Here is a 14,774-nt window from a genome sequence, read left to right on the forward strand (position 1 = left end):
ATGATACATTCAGTTAGAGTGTCTACCAAGAGGTCAGTAAGTCAAAATTTAAAATTCTCTACACTGTAATAAGCATCAAGGGTTTATTCACCCATAAAATAATCTAAATATGTAACTGAACACATATTTATCACATCATAACTATCAATATATGTGCTTTTATCTCAGTTTTCTGGCATAATGCTCTTTAATAATTTTTGTATCTTTTATCTAAATAAGAAAAAAAGGGTTTCCACAATAAAAAACAAAAGAAAAGAAAAGGTTCTTTAAAAGGTTATTTTTAGACAGAAATAAAAATTCACTTTCTTTTACTGTCCTTTCTTTATCAATGATTACTACATTCAAAGGGTTTCAACTATCCACTTATCATTATTTTGTCTTATCTTCCAACCTGATTTAAGTAATTAAATGAAAAACAGAATTCACAGTATTGTTGCTTTATAATTATTACAAAATGTGAAAAACACAGGAGGTTGCTATTTTATAAATTACTAAAAAAGAGAGGTTGATTCTATAAAACACAGTAATTCGATGTTGTAAATTTGATTACCAAAAAATTATTTTATAAAACATATTTTACAGTAAAAAAAAATCATTGAAAAAAGTGGATAATTTATTTGTTTTTAGAATTTCACTTTTTCTTTACAAAATTTACAAAATTTATATAACTTCAAAATCTTTATTTCTATAAAAATATTATGCTTCTTTTCAAAAGACAACAGATAGTTTTTTATCAAAATTCTAAGACCTATAAACAACATTCCCTCTCATTTTCATCGAGCAACATGGATAATATTTCATTGGGAGTGAGCAAATAAAAATAAGCTAGCAATCTGCTTTTGAAAACAAATGACAAAAGTTCCATAAGTTAAAATTTAAAATATTTAACTTAAATTATGGTTACACATAAATAAAATTTGTCACTCAGTTTTATTCAATTTTTCTTCATTTACTTAATAAAGTTGAGATATCAAACAAAAACTCAAAGTTTGATGCACCATTGTTTAAATTTTTAAAATAACTGCGACAAGAAAAGTAGTTTACATTTTATGTTTACTTTCAATGAAGTAAATTATTGGAATAACTTTTGAGTGATGAATGATTTGTAACTGTAAATCTGGTCAGGGTGTTTGGCTGGTCAACCCATTCGTTGAATATCCTCGCTTTCCAGACACTCATCAACCATGAGTGCCCTATGTGATCGATCATTGTCGTCCATAAAAATGAACTCAGGGCCAACAGCGCCCCTGAAAAGACGCACATAGGGCTCTAGGACCTCCTGCCTGTACCTCTGGGCATTCACGGAACCATTGTCAAACACATGGAGCAGTGTGCGGGTATCTTGCATGATCCCTGCCCAAACCATGAGTCCTCCACCAGCATAATGGTCTCTTTCGATAATGTTGCTGGGATGGTATCGGATTCCAGGTTCCCTCCATATCAATAACCGTCCAGAATCAGGTTGTAGACTGAATCTGGACTCATCGGTGAAGAGAACATTAGCCCATTGAAGCTGTGTCCAGTTCTGATGTTGTCTTAATTTTGTCCACCAGTTTGCATACCTCACTTTCAGCTCTATTGACGTACAGATTTTTAATTTTCTATGTCTGACATCTCAAAAATCAATACATAGATTTTAAAATATTGGCTAACATTTCATTAAATACATTTTTGACAGCCAGCCTTGATCTTTCATAAGGGTATCATAGACTCCTCCACTTAAGTCCAAAAGAACAAAACTTAGATAGTAATGGTATTGTTTTGGGAGAAAAGTGGTTATTTACAATCCCTAGTTTTAAGAATTCAAGAAAAAAAAGCTCAAATTTAAGGCATTTTTATCTTCTTGTCCCACTTTCCTAAAAATACATTTAAGTAAGCCATTCTCGAACTTCTGGCAAGGTCTGAAACAATGCCTCACCTAGCTAGCTCATCATACCAGCATATTATAGTTTTATATATCATGTAAATCATTGTTTCGGAATTAGTTTGAGAGGTAACTATGGTGTGAAGGCACATTATTTAGTTCATATTTTAAGGATAAATTTCGTAACATTAATTAAAATAAAAACTTTTGATTTCAATATGTATATAAATTATTGTATTTCTTCAGGTTACTATTTTATAATATTTAACTCATATTGTAAATTTCAAAGCGTAAATAAAATAAACTGTACTGCCAGTAATGGCTGGTTGAAGTTGTTTAAACAAGTTTTTAAACTAGATGCAAAAAGATAAATGTAATGTAAAAATCATAATATTGAACTATCATCACCTAAGCAAAGAATTATACGATTTTTCTTTCAAATACAATATTATAGAATTTCTTTAAAAAAATTAACTAAAAACAACATTGTACAATCTATGTACAATATATTTAAACAACAGTAATTTCAATAAAAAAATATATAATTAAATATTGCCAGCTTAGTGAATAGTATTGTTGAATAACAATTAAATCTAGCAAAGAACTTGAATGAGTTGTAAAAAAATTATGTGCACAAATCTATAATCTAATTTGATTGAATTTAAAAAAATAAAACATTTAAAGGAATTTTGCCTAGAAAAATTAATAAAATGTTGGAATATATATTTTGACAAATTTAATACCTTTTTAAAATATTTCTCAATGATATACACTAGAAAAAAATATATATAAAAAGCAGGAGTCTTAAATTTTCCTTTTGTATTTAAAATAATTTAAAAAGAAGATTCAGTTACCAGAACAATCATTCAACTACTCAAATGACAAAGTTAGGAAAAAGTACAAATAACTAATATTTCTTATTTCTTTGAATTGAAAAGGCATAGATATTCTTATTGATATGAGTCTTTAAGTTTCTGACAGCACTTTCATTTGTTACATAATGAATGTTTATTTTTACATATTCTTAGAAATGAATAATATATAATCTCGATTCAATAATATACAACAACTAATAATTACACTATTTCAATAGTGTGAAATGTTTTTTTTTTTAAAACCAGCAAACAAATTTTAAAATAATTAAAAATTCACAAAATAAAAATAATCAGAACACAAAATTAGCAAAATAAAACACTTAAAATATACTTTTGAGTTTTTCTTCTGTAGATAGAAAATCTATTTGTGAGTTTGTAACTTAGCAAAAGGATACAACACACAGACTGCAATTGACTAAATAGTTTGAAGTAACCAGTTAATTCTTTCAAAGCCAAAGGAAAGAATGGCAATAGGAATCAATGTGCTTGCATGGCTCATTTATGTTTTTTATTGTAGAAAAGTGTATTAGAAGTATTTTACATATTTTTCTAAATTAAGATTTCTTTTAATTAGAAGGAATAAAAAAACCGTATTATTATTTTTTTCATTTTAAAATCATTCAGTATCAGTAAAAAAATTACTGAAGAGACAAAAATTAGTTTATACTAAGAGGTAAGATAGCATTATGGAGAATGCATAGTAATTAGTCCATTATATGTAAAAAAATAGAGAGGAAAAAAATCACATAGTTGATCCACCAAGTATGTGAGGACTGAAATATCATTCAAAGAACAGTTGATTTGTACACATAAAAGAAGAGCATAATTAGCACTACACAAAAGGCTTGAAAAAAGTTAGCTAAAAAAAGTTTGTTGCAAAAAGTTGCTACAAATTTACTTTGTATTACTTTTTTGCACCCTTCTTATACATTTATACAACTGCAGTTATGAATGTATGATGTATCATAAAATTAATTGCATCACACAGTTGAAATAAACTATAATAACAGTTATGATCTAAAATCTGTGATATATTGAACCTTTGAAATAACAAGATTGTGATGAAAAGAAAAAAAGATCATTACTACAAAAAGCAAATATGACTATATTAGTTTTATGAAAGTAAGAGCTATCAGGTATACACTCGATTTAATTTCAAAGCATAAATATATTCCAGACACATTAGCAGGGCTCATATACAAATAGTAAATTAATAGAGCTTAAAAATTGAATTTTGTAAGCACTTTGTAGATAAAACACTAAAATATGAACAATCAGTTCACTTAAAATTAAGATACATTACAGCTCAACAGTTTGGGAACAAGATTACAATCTCAAAAGATAAGCAATTTGTATGCAAGAAAATATTTTTAACGTAAGAATAATTTTTAAACAATTTATTGAGAAAGTTGTGGATTTATTATCAGAGATTGCCAAAATGTGCTTATTTACTACATAAAAAATTATATGTATATAAAAAATCTAAACGGATATTTTTCATATACTTTTAGACAGGATTTTTGGATTTCTTTTTATAAAAAAAACTTCTTTCACAACTATACTTTCTTTACTTGTGGTTAATATAGAGGGAGATTCCAAGTAGTTGCAGTTGTTAAATAAAATTCTGCTTATTGTATTTATGCCTCATTTACTTGTTCTCATCAACGTCACCTTCAAGAGAAATACAATAATTTCTGTTTATCCTTTTGAAACATGTAAAGTCAAGTACCCTTAAGAAAACCCTTTAGTGGTTGAGTTTTAATTATTCTCTAAAAATAAATAGTTTCATGGAAATATCAATATACTACACACTTGGACATAAAAAAGGATTTTTTGTTTTTACCAAATGTTTTCATACTCATCATCACTGAATTTATATTTATTATATCTAATTTCTAACAGTTTTTCTTGTCAAAGTCAATCAATCACTTCAAAAATTGAGATGGAAGGATTTTTTCATCAAACCTACAATTTCATAATATCTTCAAATAATTTTTTCATCGTCTGAATTAAGAGCAAGAATGCTGAAATGGCTACTGAATCAGACCCTCTAGATTAACATTACTTTTATTAATGATAATTCAAAAATTTTAAAAAATTCTACTTTCAATAGAATATAAAGGAAGTATGTCCTGATCTTGACTGATCATCAATTAGTTAACAATAAATTGCAGCGTATTTGATGTAAGATAGAACAAAAAGCTGTCCCTATCAGTAGACACTCAACTTATTATCTATTAGTTATAAGGCAATTACAGTTTCTGGCCTAGCATAGCTTATTTCAATTATATTTGAAAGCATTTTAAAGTTTTCAACCCTTCATTTTATGCAGTTGTAAATTTATAACACTGATTTCAATACGCATGATATGCATTTGAATATAAATGAAACAATTGTTTCGTTCATTATGTATCCTGTTTGAATCAATCCTCTTGAATTTGAAAATGTTCATCTAGTGTCCAATATATGGTCTTCGGGTTTCAATTAGGAATTTTAAATGTGGGTTTTACCTCACAAAGAATAAGAGCTGCTTCCATAGTTTTCATGCAAATTGGATTCCACAGAATATGCTTAGCATACTCATGATGTTGTAAATGTACAATATACTATACATTTGTTATTAAATAATAATAAAGAGTTTCTGCAATTATAGAACTTCTTTATTTTAAATCCTTTAATCAAAATTTCAAATAAGAAATTTTCATGACAAAATTATAAATTCATAAAATGAATGGTTAAAAATTTTTGTTAAAACTTAAACACTTTTAAATCTCAACAATAGAGTTAAGGTGATTTCAAAAGTGGTTCATGAAAAACATATTTCATAATTAAGCTATAAACATGGATAATGAATCTTTTTTTTACCAATGAAACTATGGTTCTGGTTTGTTATTTTAAAGTGTCCAGTATACCACAAATTGTATTTCGTTTTAAAACTCATATTTAAACCCTTACTGTGATTTTAAACTATCAAATTATGATTTATTACTGAATTTTCTGTTTAAGGATAAAATTGTATCAGATATAAGTTGAATACATTTTTTTGAAAATATTTCAATTTAATATTAAGATTTTTAAATTGTACTGAAGAAGACAGTTATAAGCGAAAAAAATAGTTAATGTTAAAAGTTTTTAATTTTTTATAACATGAAAAAACTAAATGCATCAAAGTAGTATATGGGGGGCTACAGGACACTTTGCCCCTTCCTCATATACTACTATTAATTTCCTATTTTTATATTTAAAAAATTTAAAATAGACCTATAATTTGCATTTTTATATGAAATATTAAACAAAATCAGCATATTTAAAAATTCTTATTTTTTATATTAATAATTTTTATTTTATTAATAATCCTGTATTTTATGACTTTAGTAATCAAAATTCTTATTTTTATAGTAATAATCCCTCATTTTTATATGACTTTAATAATAATTATATTTAGTAATAATTATTAATAAAATTTAAAATATCGTTTTTAATTTTACATGCAAATCATAATCGTAATATTTATTTTTACCTTTAAAATCAAAAATATATTTTCCACTATTAATTTTTCTTATAGCTTTATCAGATAATTCCCCTTGACATTTCGAGAGATAAAAATCTTTCTCATCATTGTCTACTTCTAATCTAGCTACAATAGAGTCACCGTATTTTGTATTTATATTTAACAGCGATATTAAATTATATTTACCTATCTTGAGTTCATTTAATTTGTATGTTTCAGGAAATCGTTTGAGGTCATTGAATTCTTCCATTTATTTAGAAACATTTTTTGCAATATAATTTCCGTAATACATACACTTGTATAACGAACATCCAGGTCCTAAAATTTTAGTACATTTAGGTACATCAATGTCAATAGATGGTATATTCAATTCATCTAATATCTCTTTTTCTAAAATACCTCTTTTATAAGCAAATGTACCACCATATAGTTGATACAGGTTATTTATATAATTTTTTACGTCTTGATGATTTATCCATAAACTATTCTTATTTCTATTAAATCTTAATCTGTGTACTTCTGAAGTGCATTTACGTACAATCTTCAATTCTTGATCATTCAATTCACAATTGGGTGTAAATACGCCAATATATTCACCGATTGGTAAATTTAAATGAGCCCATCCCATCTCTCTTACAATCTTACGATTGGCAAAAATAAATCCCTGAATGTTTAGGATGACTGTAATCTTATCCATTTATTAAGAAACATTTTTAGAATACTTTTTTTAGACAAAAAAGCCTTACAGTTATTTTTACTACCTATAAATGGATAAAGTCGAAGAGAGTAATAAAAAGTTGGTAGAGCAATTGAAAAATGATATAAAGTTGGTTAAATTACAAGCAGAAATTCTAAAAAATAATGAAATGAAATTAGAAGTAGATATAGGAATACAGAAATCATTGGCAGAATTTCACGAACCTGTACTTCATCAAATGGAAAAACAAGAAACTTCTAGACAACAACATTTGATGGGTATAAAAGATGCTGTCGATGATTTATCTTTAACTATGAATGACTTTAATAAAACTTTACCACAGATAGAGAATCAGTCAGAGGAAGATTATACTGAAGATGCAGGAAGTATGTTTTTAAAAATAGATATAGACAGAGATGTGGATAAAACTGTTCTAGAAGAATTAGAATTTGAATTACCTTCAATAATGTGGAATAAAACTGATGAAGAAATTGATGAAGTTATTTATAGGGCGAAAGAATACAGAGATAAATTTAAAAGAGAGAAAGGAAATGAAAGTAAAAATAAAAATTTTGCAACTAAAGAAAAGAAAGTTGAATATCAAAAAAAGCAACATTGCTGATAATAAGATGAGTATGATGAAAATATATATAGATGCTTTATCAGCTATTAAAAAAAGGTAGATATTACACAGGAAAAGGTTTAGAAGATAAATTGGAAATTTTAGCTGATTTGACTGATAAAATTTGTAAAGGTTCTAAAAGTAAAAAATTGTATAATAAAAGTGTCGATTTGTTGGATTCACTATTAAGAGAGGGAACTATGACAAACGATCAGGTAAAGGAATACTATAAGAAATTTCTTAGTGAATAAATGATTGTAAAAAAAGTATACTTGAGCGACAGTCAGATTTCTAAATTGAAATCAGCTTATAAAAATGGTGAAGAAGTTAGTTTACAAATAGATAAAAGTAAAACACCCAACTTTGATTTACTTTTAACAGTTACGCAAATTAACCAAATTGATAAAGGTAAAAGAATTAAAATATCAAAGACTCAACTGAAAAAGAATGGAGGGTTTTTACCATTTTTAGTGCCTTTACTTTCTACTTTAGCATTAGGAGCAGCTAGTGGTGCAGCTGGTTGGGGTACTAAAAAAGTGTTGGACAAAATTTCTGGATCAGGTAAAAAAAAAAAAACTTGTGGAAAGGGAGTCTATCAACCCTGGGAATATCCAACGAAATGATTGAAAATAACATGAAAGGTGAAAAAAGTTTCAGAGGTGTGTTTACTTCAGATTTATTACCAAAACAAATGAAAAAATTTGAAAACGGTATTATAAATTTAGATATTTCTACAGGTCCTGGCACTCATTGGGTTTGTTATTATAACGATCCTAAATACTCTTTTATAGAATACTTTGATCCTTTTGGAGAATATGAATATAACACTATAAAAATAATAAATGATTTTCTTCCTAAAAATATACAAAATTATTTAAATACTTCAAAAAAAGAAATACGTTATAACAATAATGTCTTAAAAAGCCCCAGTTCTGTAAAATGTGGTTTTTACTGCATGAAATATATAACTGAAAGAAATAAAAATAAATCTCCTATCGATGTCTTATATTCATTTACACAAGAGCCTAGTGATTAAAATGAAAAAATTGTTCTTTATAAATGAAGTATATTATTTTAGATTCAAAAAACGTAAATAAATCTGAAGATTTCACCATTGAGTATTCGAGACCTTTTCATTTTACAGAGATAGCTCTTCAGTCTTTTTCAATGTATATTTCATGGAATAATATTACGGAGAAAAACAATAAATTTTCATACTTTGACAGAGCCAAATGGGAAGATTTTATTATTCCAAATGGTCATTACAATATAAGAGGTTTAAATCGATATATGGTCAAATTCTTTGGAAATGATCCACCAATATTATTTGGAATAATCGAAGAAAGACAAAGATTTAGTATTAAACTTAAAAAGAATTATAAAATTGATTTAACTAAAAGTGAATTGTACAAAATTTTAGGATTCGAACCCAAAATATATGAAGAGGAAGAGCAAGAAGGTAAATTTATTGCTGATATAGCTAATGGTAATGATAATATTTATATTCACTGTGATATAGTGGATGGTGCTTACATAAATCAGTTTCAATCTCAAGTCATTTATTCTTTCACATCTTCAAATCCACCTGGAAGTTTATATTTTAAAGATTTTGATAAACTGATATTTTTTCCCGTTAAATCTGATTCTATAAATCGAATTAGAATGAGAATTACAAATCATAGAGGTGAACTAATTGATTTAAATAAACAAGAAGTACAGTACAAATTTATTGCTAAATAAATGAATAAACATAGATTGTACAGAAAGAGTAAAAAAATACAAGGAAGAGGCTTCTTTTCAGACTTTATAAGTCCAGTTGTAGAAGAAAAATCTAAAGAATTTGTGAGAGAAAAATTGAATGAAATATTTTCCAAAAATAAGAAACTTGGTGCTGGATTGAAACTTTTTATTCCTAAATAAATGGATAAAATTTACGATTTGAAAGACACTAGTTATTATTATAATAACGACGTTGAAAGTTTTGAATATAGGGAAATAAAAAGTGAAAATAGAGATAGAAATTATCTTCATGAAAATGCTACATTTAATTTCTTTATCAATGATACAAATGCTAATATTTTATATTCTGCAGGATATCTGCAACAAGAGTTAAAAATTGTAAAAGGAGATGGGCGTGCAATAAGTAATGAAAATGTTACCCTAGTGAATGGAGGAGGTCTCCTAAATTCAAACAGGTTGACAATAGGAAATACTGAAGTTGAATCCACTATAAATTATAAAGCCATTATGAATCAAGTATTAGGGATGATACACTTCACCCCTGATTACTCAACATCAGAAGCTACCAACATGTTCTTTTATGTAAATACAGCTGATTCTGTAGATAGAAAGGATTTGAAATACAATGGAACTCTGGTAGACACTACCAAAATAACAGATTTTTTTTAAAAACCTTAAACTAAATGAAAGTTTTAATGAAGGATTTTCAAAAAGATGCAAATTTACTAAAAATAGTCAAACAGTAAAAATATGGATTCCTTTAAAATATATATTTGATTTCTTTAACGAATATAAAAAAGTAATTACAGGTTTCCAAGTTAAAATAGAAATTCAAAGAAATGAAAGTAAAAACATGCTGTAAACAGATATTCAAAATCCAGATTTTAAGGTCCTTGTTGAAGATTTATCACTTTGGTTACCTTATGTTAGATTTAAAAATTCAGCATCTGTAACATTCAATGAATTAAAATTATCAAATACTCCTATAGAAATAAATTGGGATCATTATAACATTATCAAATCAAATGTATTTTATAAAAATGCCAGTGGGTCTTATTCTATTCTGGCTACATCTGATGAAGTTTTGAGTTTATATGTCATTCCTCAATATGATGAAAGAAATGAAAACATGAATCAAAATAACATGATGTTTGATCACTTGGATATGATAGAATGCTGGTTAATGATTAATAACATTAAAGTTCCCACAGTAAGTTATATGATGGACTTTAATAAAAATGATTATAATCGATTATATTATGCTCTTTTAGAATGAGGAATGAATAATATAAATTCTGAAACAGGTTGTATGATAAACTATTCAAATTTCAGTAAGTATCCTATAATTTGTTTCAACTTGGCAAACCATGAAAATTATAACAACATAGTAATTTAATGATTGAATTCAATTGGAGATTGAGAAATAATACTACTAAAAATTATGTTTTTTACTTTATTTTGAAAGAAAGAAACAAATGCTCCTTGAATATGTCAACTCAAGATATAAAAATGATTAAAACTCTGAAAACTTAATCCCAATAAATGGCTGCTTATTATCCACTTTACGATGATGAAATAAAAGAAGGACCTTTAGGACCACCAGGTGTAGGATTAAAATTAACGAATGATGGTAATTATGATATGGAAAGTAAACTTTTAAAAAATGTTTTACATCCTCAAGAAGATAATGATTCTTCAACTAAAAAATATGCAGATGATTTAAAAAATAAGTGTTTGATTCGTAATAACGGCTATTTTAATGCTAAACATAAATGTATAAAAATATAGCAATTCCTCTAGAGGGCATTGATGCTTCAACTAAAAAATATGTTGATGAATTAAAAGACAAAAGTTTAATACACGATGAAAATAATTTTGATGCTAAAAACTAAAAATAAAATCATATCAAATGTAAAAGAACCTGAAAAAGAAAGTGATGCTGTTACCAAAAAACATCTCGATTATTATTGTATACTGTGGGATAAAAGTAATAGAAGTTATTATGCTCACAACCAAAGAATATCGAGTGTAAAATGGCCCACAAATGATACCGACGTTGCTAATAAATATTACGTTGATAATAAAACTTTTTGCGCTGCCACAGATAGACTTGTTCAGTTTACAGGTGTGGGTTACAAGACTTTTGAATTCAACGAAACTACTTCAAAACTTTTAGATTCAAACTTTAAATTATCACAAAACATGTATATGAAAATTACAATTTTTTTAGCCTGTGATAAAGTAGGGGAAAAGCCTAAAATACGTTTAGAAAAAGTGAAAGAAGTACTTCTTGATAAAGAGATAAATGTTAATGAAGATGCAATAACTATGTTTGCATATGGAAAGTTAAATGAAGTTTTAACATTATCAGTGCTAACAGGAGGAGGCTGTAAATTAAAGCCTTATTTACACATTGAAAAGATAAAATTTTCTTCTTAATAAATGGCAAATGAAATAAATTGGGATGACTTTTCTAGAAAGAAACTTTCAGAAGATGTAATTATAAGTTTAGCAGATTATTTAAAATGGGAATATGTGTTTCAATATTCTGAATTGTCTGAAAGGTTAATAGAACAGCATGCACAACCAGATGATTGGTATATTATTTCTCAATATCAAAAACTCAATGAACCTTTTATTGAAAAACATGCCTCTGATGTAGATTGGGAAAAAATATGTAGATATCAAACCTTATCTATCCGTTTTATTGAGAGACATTTAGATAAAGTGACTTGGTATGAAATATCAAGATTCCAAAGATTGGATTTAAAATTTATAGAAAAGTATTATGAAAGTTTAAATATGAATGTTGCATCTAGATATCAAAAATTATCAATGAACCTTATAAAAAGATTTCAAGATTATGTAAATTGGGATTATATTATACAATATCAAGATATTGATAAAGATTTTGTAATAGAATTTGTTTCTAAAATAGATTTCTGTCTTTTAATAAAAAATAAAAACAATATATTACCAGAAGAATTTTATAATTCAAACAAAGAAAGGATAGTTTGTATACTTCTTGCTGAAATTTGTCACAATACACGAGTATCGCTATATGAACCATTAAAAGAATAAATTATTTTAAAAAATAACATATTAAAGAAATTTTTGTTTTAATAATAGTTTTTACTCGCAGTAGATTATTTTCTGCTTGCAGTAAAATTTTATAGGAAATAAATGTATCCTAAAATTATAATAAGAGATTATAATGAACCTAATGAATTTCAAGATCCAAATCAACATCCTTTACTACCTATTCAGACTTTTAGATTACCGTATATTCCGGCGTATAACGCGCACTTTTAATTCAAAAAATAACATTGGAATTTACGAGTGCGCGGTATACGCCGAATATAAAAAATTATAGATTAAAAAAATTTAAATATTGAAAAATATTTTTATTTTAAAGAAATAACATACCTTTACCTATATACTTTATTGATTTTCGTTATTACATAAATAGTTCATTACTATATTTGTATTACATAAATAGTTCATTATATTCGTCTTCCGTTATTTCTTCAGGCACGTCATCACAATCTTCATCATCTGTGTTACCCTCATCCATAAATAAACAGTCATCTTCTGATCGGTTCAGATTATTTGAAATGCTGCATTTTTTGAATGATTTTCTAACCATCTCAGGCATAATTTCATCCCATACTTTTAATATCCATTCGCAAACTGTTTCCAAACTTGCATGACGCATATGTCCTCCTTCCTTAAAATTTTTTCTCGCCCTCCAACATCCAAGTGTTCCTCTGTTTTCCTTAATTGGCTTTAAATGGTTTGTTTAAGCAGCCAATGGCTGAACTAATGGTGTCAATCCGCCCGGAATAACTGCCATATCGGTGTTACATTCTTTCAGCAATTTTTTTGCATTATCTGTAAGGTGGGACCTAAACAGTTCCCACACTAAAAGGCTTTCTGGTTTTCTATTGATACTAGACGAGATATTGCACATGTACAATCCAAATTTTCGTGCGCGTTGTACGAAGAATATATCTTAAAATTTTAAAAAAGTTATTAGAAATTACGGATGCGCGTTATACGCCGGGGCGCGTTATGCGCCGGAATATACGGTAATTATAAATGGTCCCTCAAAGTGCAGAAAATCAAATTTATTAGTTAATTTAATATATGACTATTTACACTTTGACAGACTTTACGTGTGTGCAAAAGATATATGTGAATCTAAATACGTAAAATTACAAGAAAAATATACTCAATTTGATGATGTAGAATTAGAAGATATTCAAAAATGTAAAGGCTTAAAGAATAAAAAAGAAGTTTTGAAAGAATATAAGAAATTTAAAAAATATCAAGTTTTGTTTTCTTCCAAATTACCGTAGATGACTCGGATCCTTCCTATATGAATTTAGTTGTATTTGATGATTGTATCTGTGAAAAAGAGCAACATTCTATTGAAGAATTTTTAAATTCGAGGAAGAAAGAAAAATGCTTCTATTATTTATTTAAGTCAGTATTATTATAAAATACCTATAACAATAAGAAGTAATAGTGACTACTTTATACCTTTTGAGATGAAACAAAAAGAAATTCGACAAATAATAAGAGAAATAGATGGTCGATTAACTAAAGAAGAATTTAATAAAATGTATAGAAAGTACATCGTAAAACCATATGATTTTTTAATGTTGGATTTAGTGAATCCTGAAATGAGATATCGAGATAAAACATTTCATCCTATATAAGTGGAAGAATATCTTGAAAAAAGAATTTATATATACAGGAAATCTTATCAATTGATGAATAAATTGAGTTTATCGTTATCAGTAGGAAAGTTCTTATTTAGTGCTTCTGGCTTAATAAGTTTCGTTTTTCTACCCTTATCAGCCTTGAGTTTAACAGCTGGTGTAATTGAAATAATAGATAGATCTTTGAAGATTTCAGCTAAAAAAAGTGAATATAAACAAGCCTTTAAGTTCTATAAACAACTATTAAATTTGTTGAAATCAAACAATGTGACTGAACAAGAAGTATATATGAGGGAAGTTGAATATATTCAAAATTTACAATATTTTCCTACAGAAAGATATATAAAGAAGTCTCAATTAAATGGTTACAAGTATGTCAACAAATAATTTTTACATCTAAATAAATGTGTAATAAAAAGAGTTGCAAGTGTAAAACAGGAAAGGGTGTAATTAATAAAGCTATTAACAATTTACCCTTTGAAATGCATTTACCAGGTCATAATTTTACAGGTCCTGGAATCCAATTACTACGAGGAAAAAAAGAGATTGAATGATGATTTAACATATAAAGAATGGTCAAAACCTATAAATAAAGTAGATGATGCTGCATACAGACACAATGCTTGTTATTTAAAAAACAAAGATACAAAAACTAGAAATGAAGTATGTGATACAAATATGATAAATGAGTTAGATGCAATTCCAAATCCTACCATTCGTGAAAGAATAGAAAGAGGAATT

The 14,774-nt window shown here is 26.9% G+C and overlaps 1 protein-coding gene across 11 annotated transcripts in view; it reads right to left on the reverse strand.

The window, feature by feature from the left end:
* The window catches only part of LOC147816190 (calcium-dependent secretion activator 1-like), a 278,097-nt gene that overhangs the window by 250,502 nt on the left and 12,821 nt on the right, over window positions 1-14,774 (reverse strand). The gene's annotated exons all lie outside the window — the stretch shown is intronic.

Source organism: Parasteatoda tepidariorum, chromosome 2, assembly GCF_982258835.1.
Source record: "Parasteatoda tepidariorum strain Cologne lab strain chromosome 2, Ptep-v5.0, whole genome shotgun sequence".
Classification (NCBI taxonomy): Eukaryota; Metazoa; Arthropoda; class Arachnida; order Araneae; family Theridiidae; genus Parasteatoda; species Parasteatoda tepidariorum.